We start from the raw sequence: 7,815 nt of genomic DNA, 5'->3' as shown, positions 1-7,815 counted from the left end.
TGTCAGACTTATTTGCTTATTCTTTCGTCTCTTTTAAAAAAAGTAATAAAATATATATCGATTATAACTTACCCAATCTAAGACATAAATTGTAAAGTCGTTTAGCGGAGAAAATGCATTAACAGAGTTGTGTAAATCACAGCCATACAGAACATTCCACAATCGTTAGTGCGTAAAATACAGCTTTAGATCGATATACTTGCATTCCGCTAAAACAGATACACGAAATTATAGTATGTGATCAACTTAAAATATATTTGCATCCCTAAAACAAGATGCATCGAGGTATTAAATAGTGGTGGTGAAATAGAACTTCAGATGCGATGGCAGTCATTCCTACTAACTAGAACCGTTAGATAGTTAGCGCTTGTGCAACACAGCTTCAGATACGGGAGGAATTTGCAGTCAGCCTAAATCAGCGATTTCAAACATGTAGAACTTTATCATATGTCACATGCGTACATTCACTATAATTGATTCTTACGTTAAAACATTAAATGTACGTTAATATTTACGGAACGCTTCTAAATTGTTTATTTGCCTTACAACAGACCAAAGTGCTAGACAGATTTATTAGAAACATTTATAAAACGGTTAAGGACATATTAACATACCCGTTATATATTTCCACACCTATGAATAGTTTTACTCGCCGTTAACAACCTATGACGTCAACCAATTAATAACAAGTATGTTTTATCCGTAGATAATAACACTTAATAATTTTAGTACGTTATCCGTTTCTTCTCACCTTTCATAACACATTTCAACATCGTTTCAAATCGATAAGATATGTTTATGATAATGCAATATAAAATATCAATATTTCTATTCATTCTTCACCTACTAAGACGGTCGCCCGCTTAGCCCAGTAGGCAGAGCGTTGGTCTACGCATAGCGGGGTCGTAAGTTCGATCATCGGGCGGGGCGTATGTTCTCCTTGACTATTTAATAAACGACCTGTGTCTGAAATCATTAGTCCTCCACCTCTGATTCATTTGGGGAAGTTTGCAGTTACTTGCGGAGAACAGGTTTGTAATGGTTTAGAATCCAGGAACACTGGTTAGGTTAACTGCCCATTGTTACATGACTGAAATACTGTCGTAAAATGGCGTTAAACCCAAAACAAACAAACAAAACCTACTAAGACAAAACAACCTTATCCATTTTATTTGTCAAACTACATTGTACTTCTGCAATAAGAACATCGCTACACGAATCAACTTGACTACGTGTTCCATACTACATCACCAATTTTAAGACTCTCAGATAGACTACATCAAGAATTACATTAATGAGATACACATTAGGATTTATCTCAGCTTCAAGAAATATCTTTAAAAAGATGGTCGGCGTATTGCAGTAGGACTAGAAGTTTTCATATCATTTGTGTTATTCTATCATCTAACATTTTGCAAATGGCAAAAATAAATACCACACTTTAACAATTTAAAAGGTTCCCTTTTAGTTTTTCACAAAGGTTTCGTAGGTGTGCAATTTTGTTTCGTTTATTCTACGAAGAATAATTACAGCACTGGTCTGGAAGGCATCTACTTAGAAGATTTTAATCGATCGGCTAATCACACTCTTATTCATGTGATGCGCAGATCGTATCATCTCTATCTGTAAATTGATATAGGTTGGTTTTTGAACAGCTTTTGTTATATTTATTAAACTTACTTGTCATATGTCGATATTCTTCCTAAATATTCTAAACTGTAAGCGGCGTCATCAAGGATAACACAATGTCTGAAATTTCACTCAGCGTTGCAATTGCACAATCAGCAGAGTGAAAAATAAACCCTCCCTTTCAATCAGGCGGAGTATTGCATAAATCTTTCATTTTGATAAATTATCTATATTGCGTTAACAAGTAGTTGATTTGCAACGTTAAGCCACGTGGCATGGGTCGGTCAAGGTCACGAATTGTTCTCGGTACGGCATTCGCCGAAAAAGGTACCATAGTGTGTTACTCTAAATAAAATGTAACAAGAGGGCCATTATGGCCCTATATCGCTCACCTGAGTTTAATTGCTTTCTTGAAAAAAATTCTTTGCTACAGCTAAACAAATAACCCCATGGGGTGGGGTCAATTTGACCCCGGAGGTAATGATTTGAACAAATTTTGTAGAAGTCTACTAGGCAATGCTACATGTCAAATATCTAAGATCTAAGCCTTCTGGTTTATTTTTAGAAATTTTTTGAATATTTTCCTATGTAAAATCAAGTGACCCCTGGGGTGGGGTCAATTTTAACCCCGGGGGTCATGATTTGAACAAATTTTGTAGAGGTCCACTAGGCAATGCTACATATGAAATATCTAAGCTCTAGGCCTTCTGGTTTATTTTGAAGATTTTTCTATGTACAATCAAGTAATCCCATGGGGTGGGGTCAATTTGACCCCGGGGGTCATGATTTGAATAAATTTTGTAGAAGTCTACTAGGCAATGCTACATGTCAAATATCTAAGATCTAGGCCTTCTGGTTTATTTTTAGAAAATTTTTGAAGATTTTCCTATGTAAAATCAAGTGACCCCTGGGGCGGGTCAATTTTGGCCCGGGGGTCATGATTTGAACAAATTTTGTAGAAGTCCACTAGGCAATGCTACATATGAAATATCTAAGCTCTAGGGCTTCTGGTTTATTTTTAGAAATTTTTTGAAGATTTTCCTATGTAAAATCAAGTGACCCCTGGGGCGAGGTCAATTTTGACCCCGAGGTCATGATTTGAACAATTTTAGTAGAGGTCCACTAGGCAATGCTACAAGTCAAATATCTAAGCTCTAGGGCTTCTGGTTTTTGAGAAGAAGATTTTTTAAGATTTTCCTATGTAAAATCAAGTGACCCCCGGGGCGGGGTCAATTTTGACCCTGGGGTCATGATTTGAACAAACTTGGTAGAGGTCCACCAGGCAATGCTTCACACCAAATATCTAAGCTCTAGGGCTTCTGGTTTTTGAGAAGAAGATTTTTAAAGTTTTTACTTTTGGTTGCCATGGCAACCAGAATTCTGTATGGAATTCAATTCTTTGAACAATTTTTAAAGAAGACCATCCAAGGAACAACCCTGTGAAGTTTCATCAAAATTGGCCTGTTGGTTTAGGAGGAGATGTTGTTTAAAAGAAAGTGTGGACGGACGGACGGACGACGGACGGACCGACGGACGGACGGACGGACGCCGGACGGTGAGTGATCACAATACCTCACCCTGAGCACTTTGTGCTCAGGTGAGCTAAAAATATGGTGCAGTGATTTCAATTTAATAAAAACACTCATGTAGCCTTCGAACAAGCCTCGTCATTAATGATGTAAGTTGTAATTTAAAGCATAAGCGAATAAAATCGGTATTTTGGTTTCTTCTGAAATATCATTAGAGCTGTTATCCGTTTACGGCGTTCAAGTCCCTTTAAAAGACATCATTAAGTTCAGCTGCGAAATTATTTCCTGACCTTCAAGGCAATTACATATGACAAATTGTAGGTTAAGTTTGACAAAAGACCTATTACTGTCAACATTTTATCAGATCGCTTACATAGCGTGTAACATTAAGACAATATCCTCAGGAATGATGTGATAGTACGTAGATAGTATAGATTTCGCTGTTATTGTAACTGTGAAAATGAACATCATATCAATTGATTATCTACGTATTCCGAAGGCACTGAAACGAACAAATGTAAACTATACACACGTAAACATAAAAGAAACGGATTTTTTTTCTATTGAAGCGATGTGTATACCCAAACTTTTGTGTGAAGCTTCCTTTTTCAGACACACAGGTTTTTTCTTTTGAACGCGTTTCAAACTGATTGCATTTCTTAACTATTTGACGTTTAAGATCTTCTTTAGTTCAATGAATAACACTTCGGATCGACACACAACCGGAATACAAAAAAAAAAAAAGAAAAGAAAACACTCATATAGGACTGTCGATGGTTTTGAGCTCATGACTTCATTATTATTTAATCACATAAACCTTTGAACATACTTAAACATCTACAACATTGCCCTTTATACTGGTTTGGCTTAAACGAAACAATATTATTCGTCGCCTACTTTAAACTCATATAACTATCACAAAAGTCGTGATTTGTTATTTACGGACAGACGTATGTTAAAATAAAACTGAAGACGTTACATTTTAGAGGGCAGACAAACAAGAGCCCCGACAGAAACAGGCCCGAAGATAAAAGTCAAAGCCTTTCAGTCGCGATGGACTTTGAGAACTGCTCATCCGGGAATTTTCTACGTGTCTCGTCAGACACAATCATCAAAGAGTAAAATGGTAATCATAACGTTCGATTATTCAAAGGTTGAACTCTCTTTAAAAACGATTCTATTCAATATGGAAATAAATCACGCGTATCTTGTAAAAAGTATATGCATCTCTATACATTTTAATTTTATGAACAAATGTTGTGTATCACCTAAGAAAAGTTTTTATTAAAAAAACAAATGCAAACAAAATTGGATGTGTTTTCATCTTATTTCAACTGACTTAATGTTAAAAAGCTTCGTTACCCATAATAGGCTATCTTTGATCGATATTACTCAGAAGAAGGAGAACAAAGAAGATATTTCCGTCAAGGCTAGGTAAATGATGACAGATGAGACTAATTTGTGATACATATCTGGAGTACATAGGGAAGAAAACGCGGAGCAAAAATGGGTTTGGTTGAAATATTAATTCATAATAGTACTGCCTTCCAGTTATTTGTTGTAACTATATTACTGGATCAATACGCATCTTTTAACAGTACTAGGAAAAATGTATTCAAAATGATTGTTAAGACCAAGCATTATTGACGCACTGAGATTCATATATCGATTACAGTTACATTTCTATCAATTGAAAACTACATATTATAAGTTTTTATAACCGATTTATAAATGTGCAACATCTTAACTCTAATATTATAATTTGAGCCGTGCCATGGGAAAACCAATATAGTGGCTTTGCGACCAGCACGGATCCATACCAGCCTGCGCATCCGCGCAGTCTGGCCGGGTTCTATGCTGTTCGCTAACAGTTTCTCCAATTTCAATAGGCTTTAAAAGCGAACAGCATGGATCTTGACCAGACTGCGCGGATGCGCAGGCTGGTCTGGATCCGTGCTGGTCACAAACCCACTATGTTGGTTTTCTCATGGCACGGCTCATTTAAAAGCAAGGTTCGTTCGATATTTTCTCAAAATGACAGTATTTCGGGACGGAGTGCCCCTTTAGAATATCAGCTACTGTCATAACAATAATGTTTCTTGATATAATTATACTAAAACGTGATACAGTTACACAGATAGTTTTAATACCCTCTTTGCTTCATCATATTACTCCTTTTTAGCTAAAGTAATAAGGTAATTTCGTGAAATTAGCCCTTTTCGTGATTGTGTGCCCCAAAGTTAATTGAATCAGGAAGTAGATTCTTGTCTTTAACAGAAATAATTTCAAAACACGCTTTTTTCGAGTAAAACTGTAAACTATAAGTTTATTCTTTATGAAAAGAGCATAAATAGCACACTCTGCAGACAAAATCACACACTGACATAAAAACATTGATAGTTAACATAATAAGACACATTTGTGACAAGATAACACTACACTTTTAAATGATAGCATAAATAGCATAATAAGAAACTGTTTAGTTAACGCTTGCTCATAATACTTGAAACGGTTGCGACATTCCATGACCTAAATACTCAAAAGGGTTCAATACTAATTATGTTTGTGTCTTTACAAGTATATCTGTTATTCCCAGTGCCATCTTGCTATTCGAAATACCCACTGTGCGTTTGATAATATTTAAAGTCGCCTCAAATACGTATTCGATCCGATTAGTTAAGGTGACAATTCAAAGGCAGTGCCACATTGTGTTCCTTTTAAATTATTTGTTCGTTTTGTCCAGGAAAGTTTGCTCTGTAGACTACGCGCAATGACAAACCAAGTAACAAAAAGTGCCAATGATGTCAATGTAAAACCATGACTTGTATGGTTTAAATATTCCATTTTTTAAAATCAATGATATGTTTGGTTGGGAACAGCTGGGTATATCAATTATTTATTCGATTTCTACAGTTTTATTGAAAACTGGATGTTCATAATTGCACTTGCGATTTAAACTAATTTTCATTATTATACCAGATTTATATAGCACTCTTTCCATGATACACACGCTCAAAGGCGCTTTACATATAGCAAACGCAGCCACACAGGGCGCGAAATTCATCCTCTACTAGTAAAGACACAGAGCGATCTGACCAGAGGGTCATAGTGAGATATAGCCCCCAGAACAGATAGAGAGAAATCCTTTCAGATACAGGCCTGTCCGGCTAACTTAGCCTAACTCTTTGCGAATAGACAGTCTGCATGTATATTATTAACTAAACCTGAACACATATCATTTCATAGCCTAAGGGTAGACAAACAAGAGGCCTGACCGAAACAAGTCTGAAGACATAACCCAAAGCAGTTAAGTCCCACTTTGCTTTGTGTACTGCTCATCAAGGATTTTCTACATGTCTCGTCAGACACAAGCAAAGAGTAAAAGCATAGCGTTCGATTATTCAAATGATGATCTCCAAACAGTGCTTCTCAAATACTCGAAGCATACTCTCTTTTATTAAAAAGTAACGTGTACACATGAAAATAATGAATATATATCCCTATAAATTTTACTTTTATGAACAAATGGTTTCTAGTACGTACTGAAATATTTTAATTAAAAGCAAATGCAAACAAAACTGGATGTTTTTCATCTTTTTTTTTTTCATCCGACTTTACGTTAAATAAGCTTCATTATACTTAATAGGCTATATCTGTTACTCAGTCAACAAGTCAAACAAAGAAAGCATTTCTATCAACGCGTGGTAAATGATGATAGATGAGACTAATTTGTGATACATATCTGGAATTTTTAAAGAAAAACACGGAGAAAAAAGGGGTTTTGTTGAATTATTATACCTTCCAGTTATTTGTTGTAACTTTATCACTTGATCAATGCGCATCTTTTAACAATACTGAAAAACTGATATTAAAAACCAGTGTCATGATAAAACATGTATTGACGCGTTGGGATTCAAATGTCGATAACAATTACAATTGTATCAATTGAAAACGGAACTACATATCAATGTTTTAAGAACCGATTACTAAACATGCCACGTCTGAACTTGGTCATAATTTTTAAAAACGTTCGCTCGATTTTTTCTCGATTTTAAACCAAAATGACAAAGTATTCCCAGTGGGAGTGTCCCTTTAAAATGTCAGCTACTGTCATAACAATTGTGTTTTGATATGTAGTGAAACGTGATACAGTTACACAGATGGTTCTAATACCCTCTAAGCCTTATCATATTCATTTATTTAGCTAAAGTAATAAGGAATTTCGTGAAATTAGTTCTTTTCGTGTTTTTATGTGCCATTCAGTTAATTGAATCAGGAAGAAGTAGATTCTTGAGTGTCCCTTTAAAATGTCAGCTACTGTCATAACAATTGTTTCTTGATATAAACTGAAACGTAATTTAGTTTTACAGTAAGTTAAAGCACACTGCATGCTTCATCACACTACCCATTTTAACGAAAGCAATAAGGTAATTTCGTGAACAAGTCCTTCATGTTTTATATGCGTCATTCGTTGAATTGAATCAGGAAGTAGAGTTCTTCCCTTTATTATAAATAAATCAAAAACGCACTTTTACGAGTAAAACTGTAAACTATAAGTTAATACTTGGTCAAAAGAGCATAGCTGGTTAACAAAATAGCACGGCATCCAGACAAGATCACACTTTGGCATGAAAACATTGATAGTTAACATAATAAA

The sequence above is a fragment of the Mercenaria mercenaria genome, chromosome 11 (genome assembly GCF_021730395.1).
Source record: "Mercenaria mercenaria strain notata chromosome 11, MADL_Memer_1, whole genome shotgun sequence".
In the NCBI taxonomy this organism is placed as follows: domain Eukaryota; kingdom Metazoa; phylum Mollusca; class Bivalvia; order Venerida; family Veneridae; genus Mercenaria; species Mercenaria mercenaria.
The sequence above is the reverse complement of the archived record's forward strand: the minus strand, read 5'-3'. Positions refer to the sequence as shown.